The 13,368-nt window shown below is 47.0% G+C and overlaps 1 protein-coding gene across 3 annotated transcripts in view; it reads right to left on the bottom strand.

Moving 5' to 3' along the window:
* The window catches only part of SFSWAP (splicing factor SWAP), a 235,710-nt gene that overhangs the window by 157,134 nt on the left and 65,208 nt on the right, over nucleotides 1-13,368 (bottom strand). The gene's annotated exons all lie outside the window — the stretch shown is intronic.

Here is a 13,368-nt window from a genome sequence, read left to right as displayed (position 1 = left end):
ATTCTCCCTCCAGAAAAAGAATGTTATCTTTTTATAAACTGAAGAGATCTGTAGCACTCTATGTTTGAAACACAATACCATCTAAAGTCAGTCACAGGGCTGGTGCTAGTTTTTTTTGCTGCCCTGTGCAAACTTCACTGTGCTATCCCCCCCGATTCATTCAGTGCCTGTCCTGGGCCCATCAAATAAAGCCCAGCTCCGTCCTGCAATCTATATTTTTAAAAACTGACAAGCTCCCCCACCCAGAAACCATGGATAAGGAAGTGTATTAGGTATCTTAGGCAAACCTTACAGCCTGCACACACGCCACCCCTTCACCCCCACATCACACTCCCACACCCTTTACAGACACACACAATTAAGTTATGCATTTATAACAAACTTTACAGGAAAAAGAACATTCAAGAGTACAGTCTTCTGAGGCAAAAATATCACAATATGCATATTATATTTACATGCACTAACTCCTGTGGTACGAACCAGAAAACTCTGAAAAAAAAAAAAAAAGGCACTTGGAGCTCCTATGGAATGGAGAAATTACTTACCTGATTTCGTTTTCCTTAGTGTAGACGGATGGACTCAGGACCAATGGGTATTATACTCTCCTGATAGCAGATGGGAGAAGGAATCAGATTTCAAAGCTGATGTCACGCTACATATACCCACCTGTGCAGCAAGCTTAGCTCTTCAGTATTCTCCTTGAAAAGCCATTGTGGATGTATGATTGTTTAAATAATTTGATTAAACTTGAACTGGTTCAACTGATTTCCAGACTGGAGACCGCCAGTGTATTCAACCAATTAACGCCGACACCAGACCAAGTATGGGTATCTTGAACTAGGGGTAGGCCATGGCTTACTCGTATTTGCTTAATCTCGAGGTTTATCATCTGAGGTTCTCGTTTTATGGAGCAGCCATGGGCGGGATGCTGAGTCCATCTGTCTACACTAAGGAGAACAAAATTATCAGGTAAGTAATTTCTCCATTTCCTAGCGTATAGCCAGATGGACTCAGGACCAATGGGATGTACAAAAGCTACTCCCTGCCAGGGTGAGAGGCTGCCCATGACCCACTTAGTACTGCCCTTGCAAAGCTGTGTCCTCCTGGACCTGCACTTCCAGGCGGTAGAACCTGGAAAGTGTGTGTATGGAGGACCGTGTCGCTGCTCGACAGATCTTGGCAGTGACAGCAGCTTGGTTTCCGCCCAGGATACTGCCTGGGCCCTCGTAGAATGAGCCTTAACTTGTAGAGGTAAGGGATTTCCTGCCTCTGTGTAGGCTGCCTTGATTACTTCTTTGATCCAGCGGACTATGGTCACTGGTGAGACTGCTTCCCCTTATTTCTTCCCGCTGTGAGGAACGAACAGGTGATCCGTTTTGCGCACAGGTTCTGATCTTTCCAGGTATCGGACTAGGAGTCTGCCGACGTAGACATGAGTTTTCCCGAGACCTTATGTTCATCTGGAGGTGGTAACGAGATGGTTTGGTTCAAGTGAAACTGGGGAAAACCCCTTCCAGTAAGGAGGGGACAGTGCGCAGTTGTATGGTTCCAGGTGTGAAGCTAAGTAACGGTTCCCGACAGGATAGTGCCTGTAGTTCGGAGATGCCACGAGCTAAACATATTGCCACCAAGAATGCCGTCTTCGTGACAGACCGCGTGATGGTCTGAAGGAAGCCCCACTAGGAAGTCTAATACTAGATTGAGATTCCATAGAGGCACCGGCCAGTTTAGAGGTGGTCGGAGTTAAAACCCTTTCAGGGAGCAGGAGACATCTGGATGGGTTGATAGCTTGATACCGTCCGCTTCGGCTCTGAAGCAGGCCAGCTCGGCAACTTGGATGAAGAGGGAGTTGAGTGGCAACCCCTTCTTCATACCATCCTGCAGGAACTCCAGGATCATGGGAACTTTAGCCATCCACGGGAGAATCCCGTGGTCCTCACACCAGGCCTCGAATACTTTCCAGGTCCATATGTAAGGCAAATTCTTCACATCCCTGTGTGCTCATAGCAAGGTGTCAATCACTTCTTTTGAGTAACCGCGTTTCTTTGGGCTATTCCTTTCAAAGGCCAGACTATACGATAGAATTAAGACGGATGTTCGTGGAGGATCGGGCCCTGCCGGAGAAGGGCCCTATGTGGAGGTAGGCCCAGAGGATTCCTCGCAAGTGGTCTTTGCACATCTGCATACCATGGTCGTCTTGGCCAGTCTGGAGTGACAAGCAGAACTAGCCCCCTGTGATGCTCTATCTTGCGGATGACCCTGCCCAGTAATGGTCATGGAGGGAAGGCACGCAGAAGATCTTCCTCTGGCCAGGTCTGGACGAGAACGTCGATTCCTAGTTCTTGCCTGCGGCCGAAAACCTGGGAACTTGGGCACTGAGACGGGTGGCCAGGCGATCTATGGCTGGGAGACTCCAGCAATATACTATAAGTTGGAAGGTTGTGGCAGACAGTGTCCATTCCCCCGGGTCCAGGGTCTCTCTGCTGCGGTAGTATGCTGAGACGTTGCCTTTTTTCCCGCGACGTGGAAGGCTGAGATTCCTTGAAGGATTATTTCTGTCCTTGCCATGAGGGGTTCTATTTCCAGAGACACCTGCTAGCTCTTAGTTTTTCCCTGGTTGTTGACATACGCGACTGTTGTGGCGTTGTCCGCCATTATCAATTGATAATCCATGGAGTCTGTGGCTGAATTGCAGGCACACTAGTCTGACTGCTCGGGCTTCAAGGCGGTTTATGTTTCAAACCGCCTCTTTCTTGTTCCACTGTCCCTGGGTCGTCAGTTCCTGACAGTGGGCTCCCCATCCTCACAGGCTCGCATCCGTAGTGCGCAATGTCCAGTTCGGTGGAGATAGGCTTACTGCTCTGCTTAGTGGTCTTCCTGTAGCCACCACTGGAGCTTGGTCCGAACCTCTACTGGTAGTTGGAGGTGAACTGAGTAGTTCTAGGACAGAGGGTTCCATCGTGATAGTAGGGAGCACTAGAGTGGTCGTGTATGGGCCCTTGGGCACGGAACGGCCTCCAGGGTTGATGCCATGAGGCCAAGGACTTGATGCATTGGTCATCAATCGTTGCAACTGTGCCCTCAATTTCCTTCTCCTCGTAGGGGGAGGAAGACTTTGTTCTATAAGGTATCTGACCGGGTTCCCCGTTACTGTAGTGACTGAAAGGGCTGAGAACTGCTTCTGCTCGTGTTAACGACCCACCCGAGATTCTGCAGTAGGCTCTTGACTCTGCTGGTCACCTGACAGCTCTCTTCCGGAGAGTTTGTCCAGATCAGTCAGTCATCCCGGTAAGGATGTACCAGGATTCCTTCCTCAGTGCAGCCGCCACACCCACCATAATTTTGGTGAAGATCCTAAGGGCGGTTGCCAAGTAAAAGGGAAGCGCCCGGAACTGGTAATGGTGGCCCAGTATTGCGAAGCCCAGAAGCGCTGGTGATCCTGATGGACTGGGATGTGAAGATAGGATTCGAGGAGGTTCAGGAAGTTAGGAACTCTCCCGGATATACTGCCATTATAAAGGAGCACAGAGGTTCCATACGGAAGTATATTATCCGCTGACAACGGTTGAAGTTGTTGAGATCCAGGATGGGCAGGAATGACCCTTACTTCTTAGATGATAAAATAGATGGAATAGCGTCCAGTATTTTGTTGGGGCACAGGAACCGGAGTTATTGCCTTCAGGTTGAGTAATCTTGTTAGAGTGGCTTCCACTGCCAGTCTTTTGGTATGGGAGTGGAAGGGTGACATAATAAATTTGTCCCGACGAATGCAGCGGGACTCCAGAGAGTGACCTTCTCAAAAGATGTATAGCACCCATTTGTCTGACATGATCTTGACACATCTTTGGTTAAAGAGGGAAAGCAGACTTCCTATTTCCTCTTCCCGTGGATGGATCGGCCCTTTCTCTTTGGGGGCATGGCTGGAGCCTGCTCCCGGGCCTGTTCCTCTCTTGGTCTGTTGGTGCTGAAAGTCTGGGATCTTTTGGAAGGACGGGGTGCTTGGAACTGTGTTCCTGTAGGGTCTAAAGCGTTGAGACCTCTGCTCCTGGCTCTTCTGGGCGAGGGGTGCTTGGATCTTTAACTCCTGGTAGCTGAGGCAATGGTGGTTCGCCCCACTTGCTGGCTAACTTTACCATATCATTTCCCGATAGGAGATCCTTTTAAAAAGGGCATTCTCGTGAGCTTCGCTTTTGGAGTCGTGTCAGCAGGCCAAATTCGCAGCCATAACTGTCTTCTGGCTGCCAATACCGAGGGTACTTCTCAGGCTGAGGTACATCCTGGGTCTGAGCTTGCATCTGTCAGGAAGGCTGCTATAGGTTCCATCGTCACAACAGTATAAGTTCCGGAGTTATTTGCCTCTCTCAAGAGGAGTAAGCAGGAACGTGTCACCAGTGCGCAGCTGGAAGCAATATGTAGTGTCATTGCTGTTGCGTCAAAGGCCTGCTTATGGATGGACTTCTGTCCTGAGTGTCCTATAATGCCGGCCCTCCCTCGGGAATGGTTGTTCACTTTGAGACAGCGTAGACCATGGCATCCACTTTGGAAAGCGCAGGCGTTCCTTGGCCTCAGGTTCCAAAGGGTATAGGGCTACCAAGGCCCAACCTCCCTTAAAACTGGCCTCGGGGCTTCACACTCTAGGGTCAGGAAGTAGCATGAGGCTTTACGAAGGAACACCGGAATGGGCTTCTTCTTTGGTTCCGCCATAGGTTCCGTGCCTGGAAAACCCAGAGTCTTCAGAGTCTGGGAAACAAGGGCTGGTAATTCATCCTTGTGAGAGAAACAAAGTATGATTCGATATGGTTCCAGGTCTGGAGGGATTTCTCCTTCTTCCAGAGAGCCGTCATTAAGCTAATGCAGCCCCTTCTGAGGTATCCAGGTCCCTGCCCGGGAGACTCTTACTTAGACGAGGCATTCAATTGAGGCCGGAAGGGTTTTGTGCTTCTGGCCAGGGTTGAACCTGTGTTGCAGCTGGAGCTGATTGAGCCTGTACAAAGGCTTGCAGTCACTGGAGAGGACTCTGATCAGGGTCCATGTTAATCCCAGGGGGAGTCGGAGTAGGAGCCCCTGAAGAGCCGTCCTGTGGAGAAGGCCTCTCGGAGTTGCATAGCTCCGGGGAGCTATCGAATAGTAGCTCCAGACCCTCCTTATACCGAGGCGGGCCAGGCTTTGGTCTCCCCTGGGCTTCTTTACAAGGCCAACACAGGCAGGCCTCTAGTTCAGGCTACGCAGCTCTTATGTGGCAGGCTGTGCAAAGAGGGTGCCATCTGGCCTTCTTAGACGCCGGTGCCATTGAATTTATGTCTAGGCGCACAAGTTTCACTGCGTGCAAGGACCTTTGCGTGGCCGTAGTTATGCGCACGATAGTATTTGTGCGCGGTCGAAGTTATGTGCATGGGAATAATTGTGCGCGTGGCTCCGTTGTGCACGAGGCCTGAGTTGTGCGTGCAGGTATGCGCACAACTCTAAGGGATGCGCACAAGTTATGCGCATCGGCCGCCGGAATGTCCTGCACGTAACGATGAAGGGAAGGGAGATGGCGCAGACGACCCCCGCATGCAAGATGGTGCCCCCCCATGAGGGTTTCCATGTGTGTGAACCCTTGCACCGGATCGGGGCCTAGCCTAACCAAGGCTGCTCAACCCGGTCGGCGTTCCCTTTCGACTCACAGGAAGCAGAGTCGGTACGGCGATCCAACTTCTGGAGACCGGAGACCTGAATGTAAAGTTTCCTTCTTACCTGGTCTTGTTGCTTACCGCCTGCGCATCGGACGGTCTCCAGCTGCTGGGGGAGAGGGTTTTACCTTCACCGCCGCGCTCGGATGTGCACCCGCTGCCTTTAAGCCACTCTGGGGGCTAAGTCCATGCCGGGACCAAGACATACCTCTGAGGGATATCGGAGATCACCTTAGGAATTCTCGATTGGGGGAGGGACCCTTTAGGTTTCACTGCAGGGGCTCGATCTTCTTAAGATAAATTTTCTTCGTTTTCATTTTAAATTGTTACACTATTCTAGTGTGGAGAATTGTGTCCCATTTGCCGGGAGATGGAAAATACTGAAGAGCTAAGCTTGCCGCACGGGTATATGTAGAGTGACGTCAGCTTTAAAATCTGATTTCCGTCTCCCATCTGCTATCAGGAGAGTACAATATCCATTGGTCCTGAGTCCATCTGGCTACAGGCTAGGAAATTAGACTTTTTGTAGTGCGTGCTGGGAGTGAGCTTGGCTCTCAGAAAGCCATGAATAAACGGAATTACCATTACAATATAGTAAACATTCCATACCAAAACAACCCTAACAACCTTATCTATGAAAAGGCAACACTGCACATATTACACCAGGCCCTAGAACACCAATAAAAACTATTAGGCTGCTATAGATCCCTACACAGAAATTACATTCTAGTAAAATACCTCACCTCAGTCACGTATGCAGAGAGACCCTGACCAAATACAGTCACACCCACACACCCACCTACAAAAGTACTCACACACACAGACACAGACAGACACACACACACACACACACAGTCTCCCTTTATGATCGGGCCTCCTGCTGTCTTTGGGCCGCAAGGCTCACCGATCGTCCTGCTTAGGGGAGGAAGTGGAAACTGTGCATTGGTGTGCGCACATGCATGCCCATACCCAGAAGTTGGGCCTCTCCGCGTATGGGCATGCATGCGCGCACACCCTTGCACAGCTGCTGCTCCCTCCCCTATACAGAGCAAAGGTTTGGCCCATCATGCCAGGCAAGCCCTGCATACTATTGGTGAAAATAAAAAACGTAGAGGAGAGTCCAGAGAATAAGCTAACTACAACTTTATCAAACAAACTTCTCTGTTTAAGGGGTGAATGAGAGGAATTTTAGCCTAGGTCTCAAATTAAGTGGCACTAACATGTTAAAGCACACATTAGCATGGTTACAACGTATGGAACATGCAATTTTTGTTATTTCTGGTACAATACAGGTAAGATAATGAGCTGTGTCGCATGTCGAAGACATAACCTAGTCTTATAATTAGCAACTGTTTATTTAACTTAGGCCTCCCCTTATAATTAGCAACTGTTTATTTAACCTACATTAGGCACTGTATCTTTTACTTATACCTATATTAGGCAATGTATCTTTACTGGTTAACCCCATATTTACTTATCCAAGTTATATCGACCTGTTCTTTGTAAGACATTTACTTGTCAATGTTATTGTTCTGTTAAAATGTAAACCGAATTGATCAGTAATTCTGTTATTGGAAAGTCGGTATATAAAAATGCTAAATAAATAAATAATGAAAATGCATGCAAAGTAGCTCATTATTTGCAAATCAAACAACATGATTTACATTAAAGTTTGCAAACTGCATCATTTACAGAAAGTTAACCAAACCTCAACTGCACTGGGGGTCAGCCAGCATTATTTTTCTCAAAATAGTGCTGGCAGGACAGCAGCAAGTGGGACTTGTTCTTGCCCTCAAAAGATCAATAGACTTTCAAGCAAGCTGTGTGTTTAAAGTGTTTGTGTGTGTGTGTGTGTGTGTGTGTGTGGGGGGGGGGGGGGTGTCGCAAGGGGGGACAGTTTCGCTTGGCTCCCCCAGGGATTATTTTTGACATTATAATGAAGAGGCTTTTCTGGGGGCCATGTGGCCCCTTTAAAAGATGATATCCGGAGGTCACGTGATGCTGTGAGAGAGTTTGGTTGCACGCTGCCTTCTCTCCGGGGATTCCTTCCCTTACTTTGCTCAAAAATAAGCTTTTATGGTGTGCAGCCTTTGTGAATCACAGGTAATTGCTTCTCTTACCCACGGCTCTTGAGAGTTGGCGTTCTTTCTTTTTTTTGGAACGCTTCCCAAATGTCGACGTGAGCGTCGCGATGGGACTGCGAGAAGACAAGGCCAGGAGAGCTCAAGATGGCTGATCTCACAGATGCCGATACTGCGGGTAGAGCTCCGGAGGTAGTGGCGTAGACAGTGGAGCCTGCCTCTTCTGACTTAGCGGCCACAATTGTGTCTGTTTTGGAAGGCCGAACAAACTGAAGGCATTGGCTCCCATGTCGCTGGGATTAAAACAGAGCCCTCAATGAAGCAGAACATAGAACCTCTGGGCTGGAAGACCGGATGCAGGCCCTGGAGGAAACGATCTTTCATCTGAAGGTGGATGACTTGGAGAATCGCTTACATTGGTGGCTTTCCCAGAGTCTATTCCTGATTCTCGCCTGGTGGAGACACTGGAATAACGGTTGCCGCAAGCATTGGCTCTCCCTCTAACTCAGTGGTTCTCAACCCTGTCCTGGGGACCCCCCCAGCCAGTCAGGTTTTCAGGATATCCACAATGAATATGCATGAGAGAAAATTTGCATGTTATGGAGGCAGTGTATGCAAATTTTCTCTCATGCATATTCATTGTGGATATCCTGAAAACCTGACTGGCTGGGGGGGTCCCCAGGATAGGGTTGAGAACCACTGCTCTAACTAAAGGCCCTTTACATCTAGAAAGAGCACACAGGATGGGACCTCCACAACATTCATCAACTGATGGATGGAACCTCAAGGCCCATGTGGTCATCTTTCGGATTCTCAACTTTGCTTACAAGGTGTACATACTTCAGGCACATAGGAAATTGAATGTTCTGCAATATGATGGAAAAAAGATTTTATTTTTCCAGGACTATTCTGCCAGTGTAGCCAAGAAGAGGCAAACTTTTGCGCTGGTCTGCACTGATCAAGAAAAATTTACACATTACGCTTTTATTTCCTGCTAACTCCATGTCATGTATCACACTTGTTTGCCACTCCACAAATATGGACAGTTGACTACTTTTTTTTTTCTTTTTGATATCTTGTCTTTTGTGGTTAATGATTCCCATTACATCTTTGGTGTTTATCAGACCAATTACAGGTCTGGTTGCTATTGCTCTTTTCATTTTTCTCTCACAACTTGTAAACTTTTCATGGCTGATTTCTCTGGGTTTTGGGGGGAGAATTCCTCGTGGCATGTAACATGTGTCCCTTTGTGTGGATCCCAAGTGGTTTTTCTTGTGTATTTATTTTACTTTTCTGTTTCTCTTTACAGTCACATGGTATTCTGAGTAGTTTTGGGGTGGTTGGGGTGTTGGGTATGGGGAAGTTTATTGGTTTGCCCACAGATGTTTGTTGTATTTTACTGAGACCTTTTCACAGGTCTTGTTTCATGTGGATTTTATTGGGGAGTCTCTCTCTTCTAATTGGCACAGATACTTATTCCTTTTTCTTATTTTCTATCATGGGTGGGGGAAGATGGCTAAGACTCTTAAATGGATTTCCTGGAATGTATATGGTATTGGCAATGTGGTGAAATGCTTCAAGTTCTTGTAGGCTATGCAGCGCTACCATGCTGATATAGCCCTACTACAAGAAACACATTTAACTACTATTGAACATGCTAAATTGCAGAAGCAATGGTTTGGGCAAGTATCATGCCTCTACTACTGCTCATAAAGCAGGCATGGCAATACTGATACATAAATCCTTAGATTTTCAACAGTTAAAAGTGATGCAGGATCCTGAGGGCCATTATATATTTGTGGAAGGACAAGTATTTGGCCCTTGTATTCTCAAACTTTTTTTGCCTAGATTGTTAACTTATTGGTTCCTTATTCTCATAAACTTATTCTTCTTGGTGGTGGTGGTGGGGGGATTTCAATGTGATTGCTAACCTCCCATCTGGATCACTGCCCAGCTAGTCCCCCTAGCAGGAGTTCTCAGAGGAGGGGTATTCCTTATATATGTGAACATCTCTGTTTAGCAGATGTATGGAGGTGTCTTCATCCGATAAAGGTGGACTTTATCCACTATTCCAGGGCTCATGATTCGAAGTCCCGGCTTAATTTATATATTACTGTCTTGAGATTTTCTTTGTACAGACAGAAACGGATGAGGGCCAAGGAGATTCTAGAGTTGGAACAGTGGCTTTGTTCAGATAAAAGTAAACTACTCCTTGACCCTTCTCCATTACACAAAACTCAATTCCTGTCGACCCAAGTTGCAGTTAATGCTTTGCTTCATCAACATGCAAAAAAGAGTTTTCTATACTATAAATTCCAATTTTTGATGCATGGCAACAAAATTGGAAGCATGTTGCAGAGGAGGAAGACGTACATAGTAGAAATGAAGGGGCCTAGTGGTCTATAGCCTCTAAGGGTATAGGAGATTTACTTACTACCTATTACCGCTGCCTATTCTCAGAGGAAGGGGTGGATCAAAATGTCATTTTTTAACCAGATAGTGACACCTAAACTTACTGAGGACCAGCTGCAATCTTTAAATGCCCCTTTTACGTGTGAAGAAATTTACTCCCAGGTTCAACAGGCACCCCTGGGCAAAGCACCAGGTCCTGATGGGTTGTCAAGGGAATTCTATAAGATTTTAATTGACAATATCTGCTGGCCCTTGAAGGAAGTGTGTGAAACATTATTGCAATAGGATGCCCCGCCCAAAGAGACTAACACAGCGACAATAGTTGTTTTACCGAAGCCAGGAAGGGATGCACAGCTGATTTCATTATTAAACTTTGAGGTTAAGCTACTGGCCAAACTGTTAGCAGACAGACTGTCTAAATATCTCCTCTTAAATTTCACCAGAACATGTGGGTTTTATAAAAAAGGAAGATATGTTATAGCTTATGTCCATAAAGTATTGGCGACCCCGCACCTCAATGGCTTTGATGGTATCAAGGCCACTCCACACTGCGACAGCATCAAGGCCATGCACCTAGATGGCATAGAGAGCTGCCGCAGCATCGAAGCCATGCATGCACCTCAATGGGATCGAAGGCCTTGAGGGTATCGATGGCATCGAAGGCCTTGGGGGCATTGATGGCACCGAGAGAGGATATGATTTCAGAGGAGGACCATGATGCTCAATGGCAGTCCTGATCCCCGACATTAGGGGTTGGTGGCGCTTGATGATTCCAGTGCATTGAGACAATGCTTAAGGCACATGAGGCCCTTACGGCACTGAGAGCAGTCACACACCTTGATGGCATTGAGGGTGCTCTGACACCTCGACGGCGTTCAGTTTGACCATGGCACTCAATGGCAGTCCTAGACCCGGTCCGGACATCGACACATCAGTCAACAGTGCGCTGGTCATAGATATGCACAGGCAACCATTACTGGGCATGGTACCGAAGGTGTGGCAGCAAGCTGCTTGCCCAGACTCCTGCTCACCCTCTCTCTCATGGAGACTACACTGCCATCACAGGCAAGCAGGAGGGGAGACTATGTTGTCCACGGCTCTTGCCCATGGAGACTAGTTAAGAACATAAGAAATTGCCATGCTGGGTCAGACCAAGGGCCCATCAAGCCCAGAAACCTGTTTCCAACAGAAGCCAAACCAGGTCACAAGAACCTGGCAAATACCCAAACACCAAGAAGATCCCATGCTATTTATGCCAGTAATAGCAGAGGCCACTCCCTAAGTCAGCTTGATTTATAGCAGTTTATGGACTTCTCCACTAAGAACTTATCCAAACCTTTTTTAAACCCAGCTATAATAACTGCACTAACCACATCCTCTGGCAACAAAATCAAGAGCTTAATTGTGCGGTGAGTCTTAAATGTGCTACTTGCTAACTTCATGGACGGCCCCCTAGTCTTCTATTATCCGAAAGTGTAAATAACAAATTCAATCTACTTGTTCAAGACCTCTCATGATTTTAAAGACCTCTATCATATTCCCCCCCCCCCCCCCCCCAGCCACCTCTTCTCCAAGCTGAACAGCCTTAACGTCTTCAGCCTTTCCTCATAGGGGAGCTGTTCCATCCCTTTATCATTTTGGTTGCTCTTCTCTGTACCTTCTCCTCCTTTAAATGTTGGGGAGGATGAGCTCTCCCCCCACAGGAATGGTCTGGTTCTCGATCTCTTCACTGTTTGAACCTCCGTCGATGCCAATTGATCAGTGAAACGGCATGGATCCTGCCTGGGTAGAACTCAGGTGAGACCCCCAGGCTTAGTGGCTTACACAGATCACCCACAGACTGCATTCAGTTAATCCTGCCAGTACCTGATATAGGTACAAAAACAGACAGAGCAAGGAAAGGACAAAAGATACTAAACTGCAGATGCAGTATTTATTTAATAAGGGATAATAATAGACTCTGCCAGACTGCACAGTAAATAAGGCCTGCCTGGTGGTTGGCAGATAGTGGGAAGGAGGAAAAAGGAAAATAAAATACCACAACTGGCTAAACCCCCCCTTCCTCCCACGTACCTCTACCAGACCCACCCGATCTTCGCTCCGTGGAACCCTTATTCACCCCTCTATAAAATCCACAAGACTTATGTCCACCACCAAACGGGCCCTCTCCCTAGCAGGCCCTTCCCTCTGGAACTCCATGCCCCTTGACCTTCGTACCGAAACCTCCACACCCAAACTCAAAACCTGGCTCTTCCTCCAAGCATACCCCCAATCACAATCTTCATCATTCCTTACAAACATCCTCACCCAACCGCCTACCCCCACCAACACCCCCTCTTCAGGACATATTCCCTGCACCCACCCCCCCCAATGAACTTCAAACCTAAAATTTCAGTTAGTACCCGCCCCTCCCCCCCAATCATTGTTCCTCTGCGCTTATACTAGCCTGTAAATAATCTATGTGTTTATCACATTTTCCTCAAACCCCTGTACATACCTTTCCTCATGTATCCTTTTCCCCCTCCCCCTCCCTCTCTCTTTGTCTTGTCTACCTATATACCTCTCCTCCCCACCTATTTATCTTGTTTATTGCTATGTTACTGAGTTTATTGTTACAAACTGTTCTTTGTAAAGGCTTTGCCTATATATCCTTGTTTGTAAGTTATCTGTAAACCGGCACGATGTGCAAACGGTTGCCGGTATATAAAATAAAATAAATAAATAAATAAATAAATAAATAAGGAAAAGGATAAAAAGGAAAGAAATACAGCAGTAGCTCTAGAAGAAAATTCACAAAAACTATGAAGAGAGAACAAAGCTGAATACCGTGACACACACAGCTCCCAAGACCAATCAGCTCTGCAGAAAGAAAAAGGGACTCTGCCTTGGGGGCAGGGTGAACACTACAGGGTATGTTTGAAAGTTCTAGAATCTTTGAGATCAAAGGTCCGGACCCGGGCTCCATTCTGCTTGATCTCGGAGAAAAATTAAATCATTCTAGCCTCTATTCTGCAAAATGCTTGAATTACCTAAATGAGCAAATATTTGGAGAGATTTGTCCTGTAACATTTACAATCATATTTAGGAAAGCTCTGGGGATATTTGGACATTTTCTCATATAAAGCATTTTTAACTGGGAAAAAAGTACCCAATAAAAGCTCATGCCTAACAAGTTTTGCTGGAATTCAAATCCATACCAAAAC

The sequence above is a fragment of the Rhinatrema bivittatum genome, chromosome 11 (genome assembly GCF_901001135.1).
Source record: "Rhinatrema bivittatum chromosome 11, aRhiBiv1.1, whole genome shotgun sequence".
In the NCBI taxonomy this organism is placed as follows: Eukaryota; Metazoa; Chordata; class Amphibia; order Gymnophiona; family Rhinatrematidae; genus Rhinatrema; species Rhinatrema bivittatum.
This window is presented reverse-complemented; position numbering and strand designations above follow the sequence as displayed.